At 33.4% G+C, this 17940-nt stretch overlaps 1 long non-coding RNA gene across 2 annotated transcripts in view; it reads left to right on the top strand.

The window, feature by feature from the left end:
• The window catches only part of LOC111738852, a 19642-nt gene extending 3227 nt beyond the window's left edge, over positions 1-16415 (top strand). The window contains exons 2-3 of one of the 2 annotated variants that reach the window (XR_002779996.1): positions 961-1075; positions 16208-16415. This is a non-coding gene — a long non-coding RNA (uncharacterized LOC111738852). Of the gene's footprint in view, positions 1-960; positions 1076-12954; positions 13063-16207 lie in introns of those variants that run through there. The other variant, XR_002779995.1, reaches the window with a different exon arrangement.
• The last annotated feature ends 1525 nt before the right edge of the window (positions 16416-17940 follow it).

The following is a 17940-nucleotide window of genomic DNA, read 5'->3' as shown; positions in this document are numbered from 1 at the left end:
ACAGAGAAAGGTGAGTGCTCAAGTCAAGCCAAACATTTGCACTACTTCAAGCCAATATCATTTAAATATTTGTTCAATATTTATTTAGAGAAAAGACTAAGAACTATGTGGGAGAACAGCTTGAAGTATCTACCTGCTGAGCAATGTCACCTTCTGCTGCTTAGTAGATTCAGTCCTGACCGCAAACTTGCAGACTTTTCTTCACAGGAAGACAAAAGCCCTGCAGTTAATAGGGCATGTCCTCTTAAAAGGCAGTTTGAGCATGCTCTCAGGCATTTCACCCTCACCCCAACAGCTTATCAAGTTTTCTCTGTCCACTGAGGGAGGGTCCTTCTGTCTTAAAGGGTAAGAAAAATGCAATTTCCCCCCATCTTCGTATATATGTAGAGTTAAAATCTAGCTGTGCTTACTAATGCTTGTTGCTTTCTATTTCAGGCATAAGCTTGAGACAGCCTACCTACCTGCACTCATCCCTTCTCCCAACTTGTATATACTGTGTGCTATTTGAGGGGATGTGTGTAGTAGAGGTGGGGAAAAAACATGCAGTTCTGTTACCTACGCTTTCATCCCAGACCCAATTCCTGCCATGACGAGTGATTTGCAAAAGATTGCATATTCCTGGGAAGACATGAAGAGAGACATAAAGTGAAAGCAAGTACATGTGTTCCTAAACTCTGTTCACTTTATACTCACCCCAGAGAATTTTGTTACCTGGATTTCTTCCAGAAATTTCTGACACTTTTATTTCTGCTCGTCCATCAAGAGCACACCAGGTGCTACTGATTGAAGGCTTAAAGCTTTGCATTTGCTATGAGATAATGTAATGCCAACCCACAGATTTTTTCTAAGTGATGAAGGATTTGCTCTCTGCTGACCTGAGTGACCTCTGCCAGCATCTCCCTCTGGAATGGTTGATAAATCGTTCATAGCCAAGATCTCATTTCTTCTCTTCCTTCTTAGATTTCAATTGGGTTTGGCATCTTCCCCTGGGTTTATAGTAACAGCAAAATAAAACTCCAAAATGGTGTTTGGCTCATTATACAAGGGTCAGTTGGCCAAGTCTTGTCATTCTAAGGTGAGTAGCAATCATGATGGTAGTAGTGCTGATTCTGAGTATGTTAAGTGCCATCAGCAAATCTGGGGCTTCACTCTTTTTTTCCAGTGGAAAGATGGGAAAGTGACTGTCTTTGTCTGTGTTAAGTAAATTTCAAACCCTTCTGCCCAAGCTGAGTTTACAGTATGTTTGAACTTCCATTTTTAGCTGAAATGTGATTCTTCTGAGCTTTATAGCTTCATTACATGATATCCTATCACATGCAAAGCTGTAAAGTAGGGTGAGATCATGTAGGTTAAAGGGTCATTCTAAGGTAAGAAATTATTTGTATTTATATCAAGTTTATATCAGACTAATTTTTTTTAAACATTTCAGAAAACACTCCATCTTGCACATTTGGCAGAAATGGATACAGAAGCATTGTGTGTTTGAGTGTGTGTGTGTGTGTGTGTGTGTGTGTGTGTGTGTGTTTTCTAATGATAAAATAAATTTAAGTACAAGATTTTCAAGATATAGCTTTTCTGAAGAAAAAGTAGAATCAAATCTATAAAATGTTGTTGTTTTATTTCATAGATACAAAAGTTTCAGTTCATATGTGCAATTCATTGATATCCCTCTCTTATTCTGAGATTTTAAATTTCGGGACTAGTCATTTGGCAGATTGTAGTCATGTCCATTAAAAGTACAATTTCTTTTTCATATTTAATGGCACTTGTGTGGTCTTCTTTTAAATATATGTTTTAAAAGTTTTTTTGTTTCAAGAGTTTGTGAGCTTACATTGTACATATTGCTAGAAAACCAAATGGAAAATTTCCGAAGGAAATGGGCCTTCTGTTTATAAGAGGAGAGAATCAGAGTCAATAAACAAATCTCCAGCTCCTAATGAATCACGCTAAGGGTTGCAATGGAAATCAAGGTGGGAGATTGAATTAAGAGGCTCAGTCATATGGTATAATTATGCAGCCATGCAATGTAAACCAGAGGTAGAGGGCTTGCTAAAGAATGGCCTGAACTATACATCATGAAAGACTTCAGCTTGTCCAAATTTTTCCTCTCCTGATTTTTGTCATCAATTTGTTCTGTTGGCTAACACTTCTTTTCATAATGTTTATAGCTTGTTTTTAGAGATATAAGGCTCAGATGTACAAACACCAGCTGGGGCAATGGATTTCTGGAGAATATCCAGGTTGATTTGGCCCACCAATTATGAAATTGCCACATTAATACAGCTATGATACTAAAATATACACTCTTCCTTTACAAAATTGCCACATTAATGCAGGTATGATACTGAAATATACTTTCCCCCACTCTCTTTCATTCATTTACTCATTGGTTCAACAAATATTTATTGATATTCCAGTGAACCAGGTGCCAGCAGTCATGTGTCAAATAGAGAGGGTGTACGAACTGTTCATCATCTCTAAGATAAGATATGTAAAATCTCTACCATCTCTCAGAGTCTGTTATCTAAAAATATGCCCAAAATATTTGGCTGGAGCTTTGAGTAAATTCATGTCCCCCACCATTTTGCAGTCACATTTGAGGAAGAATAAGTTCCCCTCCTCAGTCTTTATGATCAAAGATTCTAGTGACCCGGGACTTAGATTTTAAGGCATAACCATTTTACCAGGCAGAATACTTATGACCATAAGTAATAGAAAATGCTCTTGAATGACAAAGGTATATATTTACTCATAGGCAGGAAATGTCCAGAGATAAATTTGGCTTCAGTCATGGGTTGATCAGGACCCCTAGCAATATTTCTTTTCATGTTTCTCTATAGATCAGCTTTGCCCTCAGGCAAATCGGCTTCCAGTTGTGGAGAAAAAATGGCTGCCAGTAGCAACTCAAGATCAGCTTTCCAGTTGAAATTTCAGAAGACAGAGAGGAACAGCCTTAGTTTTTGAGCCAGTTCTCTGGCCAATGGAATAATGAGCAATAGCAATTGGCTTACACTTGTACCATATACACATTATTAAACCAGTGACCATAGCCAGAGGGTAGCCTCAATCCACCCAATGTGCAAAATGGCTACTACATAATGGGAGAAGAGTAAAAAGAAAAGTAAAAATTCTGTTGGAGGAAGGGGAAAGGTAGAAGTATCTTTCCTACAGATATGTTGTTGAAGTAAATAAGGCTTTTAGAAATATGTATTGTATTATCACAGTTGAAAGTTTAGTTATAATTTAGCTAGAAACTTGATCTAAGTGAAAAAACAGAGACTCAGAGACATAAACTGACTCACTCAAGTTTCCCCATACAGCAGGTGGTAGAGCAACAGCTCAAATGCTATTTTCTCAATTACTATGCTAAGGCTCCTTGGCAACTGGGGCCCAGGCTCAACTTGGCCCTGCTGCCTCTGACTACTCCACTTGAACAACTATGAAACCAAGTATTCTACCTGGGCGACTTGCTGCCTCTCCTCCTCCCCTCTCCCACAAATTGCAGTTCTATTAAGAAGGAAGAAAGGATTACTTACTGTTGTGAAGCAAACAGCAACCTCTGCTCCAATCAAATATGTTCCCATTGGTATAAAATAGACGTATTTATCATATTATATATCTTTTTATATATCCTTTCCTTACTTTGCTGAGAATCATTTTTGTGAAGAGGAATGGATGTTAAAATTTATTAAATACCTTGTCTGTCATTCTGCTTGATTTCATAAGAATCCACACTCTAACTTTTCTTGTATTCTTGTCTCACTCATAGGTTAATATCATTCATCTAAAACTGAGAGGTAGGATGAGGCAGATCTTTAATGGAGACTATGGGGTGAAGACTTGAATTGGAGTATGAAGTACATAAGATGATAGGTGGACCAAGAAGCTAAAATTATTTTGAGAAAGTAGATTTATGATCGATTTCAAAGTGTTCTGTAGTACCATTAAATCTTAATAAGTAAGGACTAGAAAGGTGAAGTTTTGCTAGCTTTAAAGCATTCAGTTAAAATAAGTATTCATTTTTAAAAATGGTTCCCTTCAGAGCCAACTGAGTTCTTTTGATAAACACAAAATCCTGGGCTAAAGCCATAGCCTGCTGAATCAAAATCTCAAGAGGTAGAGTTCAAGATATTCATTTTTACAAAGGTCACCATATGATAATACATAAGATGTATAATCAATCATTCAGTTTTATTTAGTCTTTTTTATATTGGATATCTTTAAACCTGGTTCAGATAATTTGTTGTATATAGGATGAGGAAGAGTTCTTAATTTATTTTCATAAATAGATGTGCATTCACATATAAATTCCTGCTTATTATGTTTTGAGAGGTAAAGCTTGAAAGAAAAACATTAACAAAGATCTCACATACAACTCTCTGTAACATGTAAATGTTAATGTGCATGATGCTTTTATACCTCCAAAAATAAGAACTACCTGGTTGAGGTTAAGATTTGTTAAAATTCATTTTTTATAAAGGTAATGCTAAGGGAGGATTTTGATTAAGATAAGATAGTTCTGGGGGTTACTGTGAAATAGATAAACATCTAAGATATGTGTGGTCAGTTGATTTTCATCTCCTTCGTAGGGGGACTCTTCTCTGTGTACCTCTGAGATTTTGCCTTGACCTATAAAGTTCCCTGTCGTGGAAAGATTGGAGAATTAGCTGTCATTCTTTCCCCCATTCTTCATTAACTCTTCCTATGGAAGAGAAGTCACCTATCTGATTAGCGAAAGAGAATATAACTCAATTGTTTTATACATTTATCTTGTGAATTATATAAATGAATCTGGCACCTGCTTGAGAAGTGCATCTGAGCTAGAGCTCAGGAAAGCTAGTCTGGATCTCTTTTGCTCTCTTTCTCTTCATCTTTTCCTTCTCCCTTCTGTCCCTTTTGTTTCTCTACTGTTTGCAACAAAGCACAAGGCAAACTTTGAACATCAACATATCTGGCTGTGGAAAATGTCTACTGTATAGAACTAATGTTACTCATGGGCTTATCTCAAGGTGTAGAGTAAGAGTAAATTGGAGGAAAGTATTAGAAATTCCAATTTTAGCCTAGGGTCCAAGCCACATTCAGCAATCCAGCTCCGATGATGGGGAAAATGAATAAAGAATAATTAAATAATCAACATTTGAAGACTATTTTGGTTTCATTTATTTTTAACTTGTATTTTGAATATTTCAAACATACATAAAAGTAGAAGGGATAGTATAATGTACCCATATTAACCATCACCCAGCTTCAATAAACATTAATATACTGCCAAATTTGTTTCATCTATACCTTTCCAAATTCTACCAATCTCTAGATTTTTTTATAACTTTGTAAGGCATTAATTTACATACTATATTATTTACCCATTATAAATATACAATACAATGATTTTAAATAAATTTATAAAACTGTGCTACCATTTCCACAAATATTTCTATTATTCCAATGATTTTCCTCATGGTCATTTACAGGCAATCTCCACCCTTTGGCTCAGGCAACCACTGATCTCCTTTCTGTGTTTATAGATTTTGTCTTTTCTAGACATTTCATATAAATGGAGTCATATATTTCATTTACTTAGCATGCTATTTTATATGGTCATTCATGTTATATCAAGTATCAGTGGTTTGTTCATTTTTATTACTAATAGTATTCCATTGTATGGATATGCCATGTTTTATTTATTCATTCGTCAACTGATAGACATATAAAATTTCCCAGTTTGTGGCTGTTATGTATAATAATGTTATAAACATTCACATATAAGTCTTTTTGTGGGCAAATGTTTTCATTTCTTTTGGGTAGATACCCAGCAATAAAATTGATGGATTGAATGGTAAGTTTTATGTTTAACTGTTTTGGAAAATAGTCAAATTGCATTAGATAACTTAGAAAAACTAAATAAATTTTTATAAACATGTAACCTACCAAGACTGAATCATTAAGAAATAAAAATATGAAGAGAACTGTTAATAGTGAGGATATGAAATTAGAAATCAAAACACTTCCCAAAAAACAAAATCTCACTAGTGAATTATACCAAACTTCCAGAGAAAAATTAATACCAATTCTTCTTAAACTCTTCCAAAAATTAGGAAGAAACTCTTTCCAACTTATTTTATGGGGGCAGAATTACCCTGATACCAAAACCAGACCAGAATGCCACAAGAAAAGAAAATTACAGGCCAATAGCCCTGAGGAAAATAGATGCCAAAATTCTCAACAAAATATTGGCAACCCAAATTCAGTAATGCGGTAAAAAAAATTATACACTATAATCAAGTGGAATTTATTCCTTGGATGCAAGGCTGGTTTCACAACACAAAACAGTCAATGTGATACACCACATTAATAAAATGAAGGGTAAAAATCATATGATCATCTTAATTGATGCAGAAAAAGCATTTGATAAAATTTAACATCCATTTATGATAAAAACTCAACAAAGAGGGTTAGAAGGAACACATCTCAACATAATAAAGGCTATCTATAATAAGCCTACAGCTAACATTATATTCAATGTGAAAAGGTGAAAGTTTTTCTTCTAAGTTCAGGAACAAGAAAAGGATGCTTACTCTAACTATTTGTATTCAAGATAGTGTTGGAAGCCTTAGTTATTAGGCAAGAAAAAAAAGATATCCAAATTGAAAATAAATAAAACTGTCATTTTATGAAGATGACATGAATATATCGAAAACCCTAAAGACTCTATCAAAAAACTGTTAGAACTGATAAACAAGTTCAATAATGTTACAGGATATAAAATCAATACACAAAAAGCTGTTGCACTGTTATACAATAATTGTGAATTATCAGAGAGAGAAATTAAGAAAATAATTCCATTTACAATTGCATCAAAAAGAATAAAATATCCAGTAATAAATTTAACCAAGAAGGTGAAAGACCTGTGTACTGAAAACTATAAGATGTTAAGTAAAGAAACAAGAAAACACAAATAAATAGAAAGATATCCTGTGCTAATGGGTTCGAAAATTAATATTGTTAAAATGTTCATACTACCCAAAGCAATATACAAACTCAATACAATCCCTATCAAAATTTCAATGATATTTTTTCATGGAAATAGAAAAAAGAATTTCAAAATTTGTATGGAACTACGAAATACCCAAAATAACAAAAACGCTCTTGAGAAAGAATAAAGCCAGATGTTATACTCCCTGATTTCAAACCCATTACAACACAATAGTCAATAAATATATGGTATTGGCATTAAAAAAATGATGCACAAATCAATGGAGCAGAATAGAGACCCCAGAAATAAAAGCATTCATTATGGTCAATTAATTTACAAGAAAGGAATGAAGAATATACAATGGGGAAAGGACAGTCTCTTCAATAAATGCTATTAGGAAAACTGGACAGCCACATGCAAAAAAAAAATAAAACTGGATTACTATCTTACATGGTACACAAAAATTAGCACAAAATGTATTAATACATGAACATACTACCTCAACCCATAAAACTTCTAGAAGAAAATATAGGTGTAAGCTCCTTGACATAGGTTTTGATGATGATTTTTTAGGTCTGACACCAGAAGTAAAAGCTTTTGCAAACTAAAAAGCTTCTGCACAGCAAAGTAAACCATCAAAATAAAAAAGGCAACATACTAAATGAGAGAATATATTTGTAAATCATATATTTAATAAGGGGTTAATATCCAAAATAAATAAAGAACTCGTGCAGTTCAATAGAAAGAAAGAAAGAAAGAAAGAAAGAAAGAAAGAAAGAAAGAAAGAAAGAAAGAAAGAAAGAAAGAAAAAGAAAGAGAAAGAAAGAAAGAAAAATCTAATTAAAAATAGGGCAGATTTGAATAGACATTTTTCAAAGAAAACATACAGATAGCCAACAGGTACATGAAATATGCTCAACATCATTAATCATCAGGGAAATGCAGAGCAAAAATCACAATGATATATCATCTCACATCTGTTAAAATATCTATGTTCAAAAAGACAAGATATAACAAGTGTTGGCAAAGATGGAATCTTCGTTCATTGTCAGAAGGAATGGAAATTGATGCAGCTACTATGGAAGCAATATGGAGATTCCTCAAACAATTAAAAATAGAATAACTATATGACCTGGCAATTCCACTTCTGGGTATTTATTTGAAGGAAACAAAAACACTAACTTGAAAAGATATATACACTCCCATGTTCTTTGCAGCACTATTTATGATAGCCAAGATATGGAATATGGAAACAACCTAAGTGTCCATCAATGGATGAATAGACAAAGAAGATATAATATAGATATCACATATATAATGGAATATTATTCATCATTAAAAAAGAATTAAATCTTGCCATTGTGACAACATGGATGGACCTTGATGGCATGATGCTAAATAAAATAACATCAGTCAGAGAAAGGCAAATACTGTAGGATCTCTCATATGTGGAACCTAAAACAAAATAAAATTAAAAACAAAAACAAAAACAAATCAAGCTTGTAGATACAGAGAAGAGATTGATGGTTGCTAGAGAGAGCCAGGGATGGAGGGTGGAAGAAATGCGTGAATGGGGCAAAAGATATTTTTTAAAATGCAATATATATTTAATCAGTAGCAGTGAGCACAAACAGAACCCAGATTATGGTCTCTAAATAGCAAAAAAGACCAGTACACAAACAAACAAAACAAACAAAGAAACAAAAAAAGTAAAATAAAAGTAAAACAAAACAACAAACTGTTTTCCAAAGCGGCTATGGCATTTTACATTCCCACCAGCAATGTTTCAGTTTTCTCTGCAACCTTTTGTTATTTTCTTTCTTTTTCATTATAGCCATTCTAGTGTGTACAAAGTGGTATCTTTATGATTTTAATTTATTTCTCTAATGATTAGTCATGTAGAGAATCTTTTCATGTGCATATTAGTCATTCATATATCTTCTTGGTGAAATATCTACTCAAAAATGTTGCCCATTCTCTCTTTTCTGATTGATTTATTTTAATTAGTTTCAACTATACAGTACATTGGTTAGACATCTATATAGTTCATAAAACGATCCCCCCGATTGCTCCCTCCCTCCCCTGATCCTTCACCTAACCAACATATTAATGCTAACTACATTCCTTATGCTGTGCACCCCATCCCATGACAATTAGCTACTAATTTGTACTTCTTTAACCCTTCACCCTTCTCCCAGCCCCCAACACCCCCTCCCTCCTGTCTATCACCAAACCGTCCACTATATTTGTGAGTCTGTTTTTGATTAGTTTGGTTTTTTTTTATTTCTTAGATTATGCATAAGTGAAATCATATAATGTTTATTTTTCTCTGTCTGACTTAAATACCTTCGAGATCCATCAAAGCAATATCTTTTTCCATCCCCTTCCTTTTAGTCTGTGTGTGTATTTTAATTTGAAGTGAGTTTCTTGTAGGCAGCATGTAGGGGTCTTATTTTCTTAACCATTCAGCCTCTCTATCTTTTGCATGGAGCACTTAATTCTTTTCCATTTGAGGTACTTATTGATAGGAATGTAGTTGTTACCATTCTTTATTCCTGTTTTTGATACATGTTTTTTCTTCTTAAAGAAATCCCTCCAACATTTCCTATAATACTGGCTTTGTAGTGATAAATTCCTTTAGCTTGTTTTTGTCTGGAAAGCTCTTTATCTGTCCCTTGACTCTAAATGATAGCTTTGCTGGATAAAGTATTCTTGGTTGTATATCTTGGGTCTTTATCACATCAAATATTTTGTGCCAATCTCTTCTGTCCTGCATAGTTTCTTTTGAGAAATTAGCTACCAGTCTTAGGGGTGTTCTCTTGTAGATAACTATTTGCTTTTCTCTTGCTACTTTTAAGATTCTCTCTTTGTATTTAAACTTTGGCATTTTAATTATGATGTGTCTTGGTGTGGGCCTCTTTAGATCCCTGGTTTTTGGGACTCTGAGCTTCCTGGAGTTGTATGTCTATTTCCTTCACCAGGTTAGGGAAGTTTTCCATCATTATTTCTTCAAATAGCTGTTCAATATCTTGTTTTCCTTCAGGTATGCCAATCAGATGGATATTTTGACCTTTAAAGTGTCCTATATGCTCCTTAAATTATTTTTATAGTCTTGGCATCATATTTCTTGCCATTTTGATTGCATGTCCTTGACTTTCCCATCCTCTACATAGGACATTTGATCCTTTTCTTTATTCACTTTGTTTATTCCTTTGTTTATTCCATTTAATATACTTCTCATCTCAGATAATGTGTTCTTCATTTCAGATTGGTTCCCTTTTAAAATTTCCATTTCCATTTTGTTTTTATCTCTTTGTTGAGGTTCTTACTGAATTATCTACACTTCTCAAAAGTTCATTGAGTGTCTTTATAATCAATGTTTTGAACTCTGCATCTGGATCTCTGCTCTGTTCCCTCATATGGTTTCTGCTTCTTTGTCTTTCCATTTTGGCTGCCTTTCCATGTCTGTTTCTATGAACTAAGCAAAGCTCCTAAGTCTCCAGGTCTTATTAGTGTGGATTTGTGAAGTAGGTGTCCAGTGGCACAGTCCTGAAAGGGGTTCAGCTGCAGGCCAAATTTAGCTCCAGCCTCTGTTCTTCTGGGGCCACCTGTTAAGATTCAGCAAGCAATCCACAGATGCTGTGCTTATAGTTGCTCCAAAAGGCCACACCAGAAACCAAGGCCAGTTGCCTCCAGTCTGAGTCTAGGCATTGCTCAGCAAGGAGTACCTGACTCACTGAGGATACATCTAAATGTGGCTAGGGTGGCACCACGAGTTGGGGAGACGGGATTTCAGGGAATCCTCTAGGCAGAACGGCCTCTGTTATCCAGTTTGGTAACTTCTCGGCTATGGTGGCATTGTGTCTTTGCACTGGGAGCAGGGAGGGCTCAACAAGGAACAGTGGATACCACCAGCACTTCTATACAGAGTAAGTCTCACCTCAGCCCTCATCCCGACACTGTCTCCCTGTAAGTCCCTGGTGCCCCCTGAGCACAGCTGAATCAGCACTGGTGCTCAGAGTGAGCAGCTTCATCACCGTGAAAATCCTTTCACAGATGTGGCCCCTATAATAGGCGTCTGCCACTGCCACTGCCACTGCCACAGCCTCTGTCTCACTCAGCCACTCAAAACCAGGCAGCCCGGTGTCCTCACCCTGTCCTACCTTCTGCATTGCAGGGTGATTTCTTGGATTTCTCCCTAGTTCTATGGCTTTTTCATCTAGATCCCAGGCAATTTTTCCTTGCTGTTTGCTCCTTATTTCCATCACAACTTTGACTTAGTCTCCAGAGGGATAAACAGAGCCTCTATCATCTACACCATTTTTTCTCCCTCTGTCCATTCTCTTAGTAGGGCAAAATTTATCAAGTTGTTAAATTCTTTATAAGTTCTGAGTATGAATCCTTTATTAGATATATGATTGTTACTGTATTTTCCAGTCTGTGGCTCATTAATTTAATTTTCTTTATGGTATATTTTGAAACATAAACATTTTTAATTGTAATGAAGCTTAGTTATTTTTTTCTTTACAGTCATGCCTGTTGGTGTCATGGGTAAGAACTAGTTGCCTAACCCAAAGTCGCAAAAAATTTTTTCTTTAAGTTTTATAGTTTTGACTCTTACACTAAGGTATATGATCACTTTTGAGTAAACTTTCGTTTATAGTGTCAAATAAAAGTTTAATTTTATAGTTTTGCCTATGAGCATCCAATTGTCATGGCACCATTTGTTCATTAAATTGCCTTGGCACCTTGTCAAAAATACATTGAACTAAAAGTAAAGGTTTACTTTTGGACTCTTAATTATTTTCCATTGATCTATGGCGCCTCTTCATACACCAGTAACACAGTATCTCAATTACTATAGGTATATATAGTAAGTTTAAAATATGGTAGTATAAGACCTTCGACTCTGTTCTTTATCAAAATCATTTTGACTATTTTTGGTTCTTTGCATTTTCATCTATATATTTCAGGAATATGCTTGTCAAGTTATACACAAAGTCTGTTTAGATTTTAATAAGGAATTGTAGTAATAGGGAATTGTGTTTTATAGGATATTTTCACAGGGATTATGTTAAAACTATAGGTCAATTTCAGTGAATCACTAGTCTCACAATCTTGAGTCCTTCAATCCAAGAACAGTGTGCCTTTCAACTTAGATAGTTTTTCTCATCAATGATTTGTAGTTTTCAGTGTATGAATTATATTTCTTTTGTTTGATTTATTCTTCAGGATTTTTTATGTTATTACAAATTGAATTGTTTTATTAAGTTCATTTTCAAATTATTACTTGCTAACATAGAAATGCAATTGATATTTGTGCTTCGATCTTGTATCCTATGACTTTGTTGAATTCATGTATTATTTATAGATATGTGTGTGTGTGTGTGTGTGTGTGTGTGTGTGTGTGTATTTCTTGAATTTTCTGCATTCAGGTCAAACAATCTTTGAAAAAATATGTTTTTTTTCCTTTTCTAATCTAGATGCCTTTATTTTTTTTCTTGCCTTATTGCACTTGCTAGGACCACAATTACAATATTTTAGGAGAAATAATAAAAGAGCCATTCTTATTTTGTTGCTGTCCTTAGACAAAAAGCATTCAATCTTTTAACAACATTAAGTTTGATGTTAGCCATATGTTTTTTGCAGATGTTTTTCCCTTTTATTCCTAGTTTGTTGAGAGCTTTTACCATAAGTAGATGTTGATTTTCATTAAATACTTTTTCTGAGTCTATTTAGGTAATTATGCAGTTTTTGTTCTTTATTCTATTAACAACTAATAAATTACATTAACTGATTTTCAATGTTAGAGTGATTTTGCATTCTTGGAATAAACTCAATTTGACCATGGTGTATAATTCTTTTTATACACTGCTGAATTTGCTAATGTTTCCTTAGGAATTTTTGTGTCTATATTCATGATGGTTATGTGTCTGTAATTTTTTTCTTTCTTTCTTTTTTTTTTTTTATTTTCATATCAGGTTAATACTGACCTCAAGATGAAAGAGAAGTGTTCTCTTCAAATTCCTGAGTTTGTAAAAAATTGCCATTATATCTTCTTTAAACAATAAAAATGATTAGCAAAGCCAGCTGGACCTGACTTTTCTTTGCAGAATTTCAATTACTAACTCAATTTCTTTATTTGTTATGGGACCTTTTCAATTTTCTGTTTCTTCTCGAGTTCATTTTGGTTATTTGAGTCTTTCTAAGAATTTTTCCATTTCATCTAAGTCATTTCCTCTGTTGTCACAAATTCGATCATAATATTCTTTTGCAATCCTTTTAATTTCTGTTAGGTTGATAGTGATTTCATTGATTTCTGCTCTAATCTTTAGTATTTGCTTCCTCTGCTTGCTTTTTTGTTTAGTTTGCTTGCCTCTTTCTAGTTTTCTTATGGTAGAAGCTTGTTATTAATTTGAGAACTTTCTTATTTTTTAATATAGGTGTTTAAAACTCTAAATTTTTCTCTAAGCTTAACTGCATCCCATAAGTTTTGATATATTGTGCTTTTATTTTCAATCACCACAAAATATTTTTTTAATTCTCATTACAATTTCTTCTTAACCTGTGGGTTATTTAAAAATGTTTGAGGATTTCCCAGTTTTCTTTCTGTTGTTGTTTTCCATTGTTATTTAATTAATTGTGGCAGGAAACATACTATTTATTATTTAAATCCTTTTAAACTTAATAATTTTATGAGCTAGCATATAATCTATCCTAGAGAATGTTTTATTTGCACTTAAGAAGAATGTTTATTCTACTGTCATTGGGTAGAATTTTCTATAGATAACTGTTAGTTGAAAGTAATTGATAGTGTTCAATAACCTATCCTGATGTTCTGTTTAGCTATTCTATTAACTATTGAGAGTGGGATATTAAAGTCTATTGTTGTTGAATAGTCTATTGCTCCTTTCAGTTCTGTAATTTTTTGCTTAATGTATTTTGGGGTCCTGCTTTAGATATGCATGCACTTAAAATTGTTATTTCTTTCTGATGAATTGATCCTTTTATCCATATAATATGTCCCTGACTGTCTCTTGTCATTTTTCTAAGCTTTAAGTCTATTTTATCTGCTATTAATACAGCCATCTCTTACTGTTAGTATTTGCATGGTATATCTTTTCCCCATTATTTTATTTTCACCTTACTTGAAACTAAAGTGTATGTCTCTTATAGAAAGCATATAAATTTGTGAATCTTTTTCTGATCAAGTATGATAATCTCTGCCTTTCGAATGAATTTAGTTAATTCACATTTTAATAAAATTATTGATATGGTTAGATTTACATCATTCATTTTGCTATTTTGTTTGACAAGTGTCCCTTAGCTTTTTTGTTTCTTTTTATTGCCTTTTTTGTTAAATAGCTATATGTTAATGTATCATTTTATTATTTTGTCTTTTTTTTAACTATGTATAATTTTAGTTTTTCTTAGTAGTTCCTTTAGGAATTATATATGCATCTTAGTTTATCACAGTCTACTTCAGCTTAAAACAACTTTATTCAGGTAAAATGTAGAAATTTTATACCAATATAGCTCTATGTCCTTCCCCCTTTTTGTGCTGCTGTTATTACATATAGTAATCTACATATGTTATAAATGCAAAGATATATCGTCATTATTGTTTTATGCAATTTTATATAAATATTTTTTAAAATTAAGAGAAAACAGTAAAATCTTTTATGTTAACCTACACCTTTAGTCCTCTTCATTTCTTCTTATTGATTTGAATTACCATTTGTTATTGTTTCCTTTTAGCTAGAAGTACTTCCTTTAGACCTGCTTCTAAGGCAGGTCTGCTAGCAACAAATTCTTTCAGTGATTGTTTGTCAAGGAACAGTGCTTCACTTCTTAAAATTATGGGGGAGAAAAAAACTAGCTTCCATAATCGTTAATTTTGAGTTAGAAAGGAAATTAACTTTATCTATGTATTTGTTTAGTTTATAACTATATTTATACAAAACATTTTCAATTTGGTAATTGATGAGAGTAAAGGAACAAGATTAGTTGTTTAAATAAATATTTTGACACAGCCATTGTGTAAAATTACAGAGCTGATTTAGTTATTTGACCAAAACATGTGATTTCCAGAACCTTCATAGTGGCACCAATCTCATGTTGTGGTAACTTAACCAAATTTCAAACAAGTACCTCAGAGACATTCTATAGTGAGAGATCTACAAATGATGACAACATAATTTCACAATGTCCTTGTTATATAACCAAAAGGCCAAACTTTAGCTCTGTTTGCATTTCAGTTCCTAATAAGAGAAAATAAAAAACTAACATAATTAAAGTAAATATAACTCAGAAATTCTATTGGAAAAATTAGAAAAGTTAAGAAAAATCAAACTAAAATCATTAATAAAAATTAGAATATCAAACTGATAGTCTAGTATATTTGAAAATGTGTGTGTGTGTGTGTGTGTGTGTGTGTGTGTGTGTGTGAGATAAGTTCAGAAATAATCCATATGAACTATGTACTGTACTTTATGTGAATGACCTATATTACACAAGCTGGATAGATTAATGATTTATAAAAAATCTGTTTTACTTCCTAACGTTCATTTTTCCTTGTGCTGTCATATAATAGTTCATCTTTGATAAGTATCTGTAACTTGGGACAAGAGCCTCCAGGGGCTTGGCACATAATTTATAACAATAATGGAAATGGCATGCTTAGTAGTGACAGCCGTGGGACCCCTGAATATTTGGAGGGAATAAGTTATATCACCCATGAAAAGGCTAATGAGATAGGCAGATTTCAGGGGAAAATGATCTTTTTGTCCTGGCCTTAGACCTTGTTCTACCAGTAAGACTCATGTCTGAAGCTTAATGATTCCAGCATGCTCTTTCTTAATATGAGATTCTATGACATATGGTGTGAGCTACTCAGAAGGCAGAGCTTTCACCAATAAGTGGCAATTTAATTAGATGCCTTAATTATATCACTTTCACGCCCAGTACATACCCCCAGGGAGAGTTTGAGGACTGGTCTTCGCTTCAAAATCTCAGTTTCTGGTTTCTAATTTTCAATACAGTCTTTTAGAAAGATAGCTATTATCTTCTGTAACTTAGGAAATATTTGTATATTTGGCATTTGGAAATATAGTTCTGAGGCTCAGGAGAAATTTCAGGGAAAGAGACAAAAAACTGAGAGCTAAAATACATCTAAACTGGTTTGGCGTGTTTTACAAGGCAATTCTGACCTCCTTCCGTCTCTTCACTCAGCAGCTGGGAGCCAGCCATCTTGAAGCAGGTGGAATGGAAGGATGCTATTGGTCGTGGACTAGCCGGCAATTATTCCCCTTTGTATCCAGATGTTACAGCATTACAGGACTGTTTCAAAATGACCAGAGAATCTGTTACTGTTTCAAGTTTTTCTGAAACCTTAAGATCTTAAATTTGAAGCCATTCTCCAAGCTAGTAATAAGCAAGCTAACAAGACACAGGAACTAATCAGAGAAAAGGGACATTTGGTATACATTAGAAATTCAAGATCAGCTTTGTAAAGTTGTTAATAATTAGCCACAGCTTTTGTCTCTATCCCTGCAGCTAGTGACATGAAAGTGATTAAGTTTCTAAAAAACAGATTAAGCTAACTAAATGTATTAAGTAGCAAAGTTTTTAATCAACAGTTTATTGATTCCAGCAGGACAGTTGTGAGAGAAAAAAACTCTAGATACTAGTGGAACAGATTTATAGGCCAGTTCACAGCTACTTAAAAAATCAAAGTAATAGATATTTTAGAAGATTTTTCTTCCTTTGGTAATAAATTCAAAACAATGAAAAAGTTACCATATTAAAATAGTATTTTAATATAAAACCAGCTTTGTGCCTTTCTTTTTTTCCTCTTTTCAGGTTTATATTTTAGATAAAAAAGGTTAATAATGTGTCATTTTTAGAATCAGTTCTCAATAAACCTTTCTTGAGGATATTTCCAATCTAAAATAATACTCCTAAGGCAGAGTACCAAAAAACCCTGAAAATTCAGAAATGTAAAAATTTGCAGCCATACTAAAAATGATAGGCAACATAATGCCTGACTGAAATCTATAAGCAACATGATACCTGAATCTTGAATTATTGATTACCCCATAACTATGAAGCTAATAGAACTGGATTGAGTCAGACAAATCCTAGCTCTTCCACATTAAACACAGATTTCCCTCAAACAGACAAGAAATCTAGGGCTATACCAATCAGAAGACCAGGTGGTCATTCCTTTATGAATGGGTGTTACTTTTTGAGGCATGTACTACTTACTGATTGCCATGTTTATCCTGTTCCATTGCCTGCATCCATTCTGGGGTGGCAATTTACAACAAGTAGGTGGGAACAAGAGGAAAATGGTGCTGCACTGTGTTACCTGAGGTAAGTTGAAGACTAAAATGATTCCAACAGCAACAGGGGTTCAAAAAGAGAATAGAGAAGATGGAGGAAAAGAAAATAATTTAAGAATAATTTTCTAGGACTGAAAAGTTACAAGTTTACAGATCCATGAATTTTCAGGTTACAAAGGACCATAGATTGTCAAGTAGACTGGTATAGTGACACCCCCCATGTGTTTGATAGAGAGACCAAGAAATTGTGTTTAATTGTATTTCTTAACTAGGGGTGGAATTGTGAGGATTTTTCATTTCCCATTGTCTATATTTCTATATTCAGATTTTATTTTGAAAGTGACATTATCATCCCCAAATTTAAAATATCTCTATTTAAATATAACTAAAGATGTACTGTAATCAAGAAATGAAGGAAATTTGGGGATAGGCAGATATGCATAAAATGCCTGCCTCTGTATGTATGTATATATGTATGTATGTATATATATATATATATATATATTTAATATATATATATATATATACACACATATATACAGAGGGGGGCTTATTTGTTGTATAAGTGCAAAAGTAAATATAAATGAAAAAATTATTCTTCAAACAGAAAATGTGTGATACAGT

The sequence above is a fragment of the Pteropus vampyrus genome, unplaced genomic scaffold (assembly GCF_000151845.1).
Source record: "Pteropus vampyrus isolate Shadow unplaced genomic scaffold, Pvam_2.0 Scaffold44, whole genome shotgun sequence".
Classification (NCBI taxonomy): Eukaryota; Metazoa; Chordata; class Mammalia; order Chiroptera; family Pteropodidae; genus Pteropus; species Pteropus vampyrus.
The sequence above is the reverse complement of the archived record's forward strand: the minus strand, read 5'-3'. Positions and strand labels throughout refer to the sequence as shown.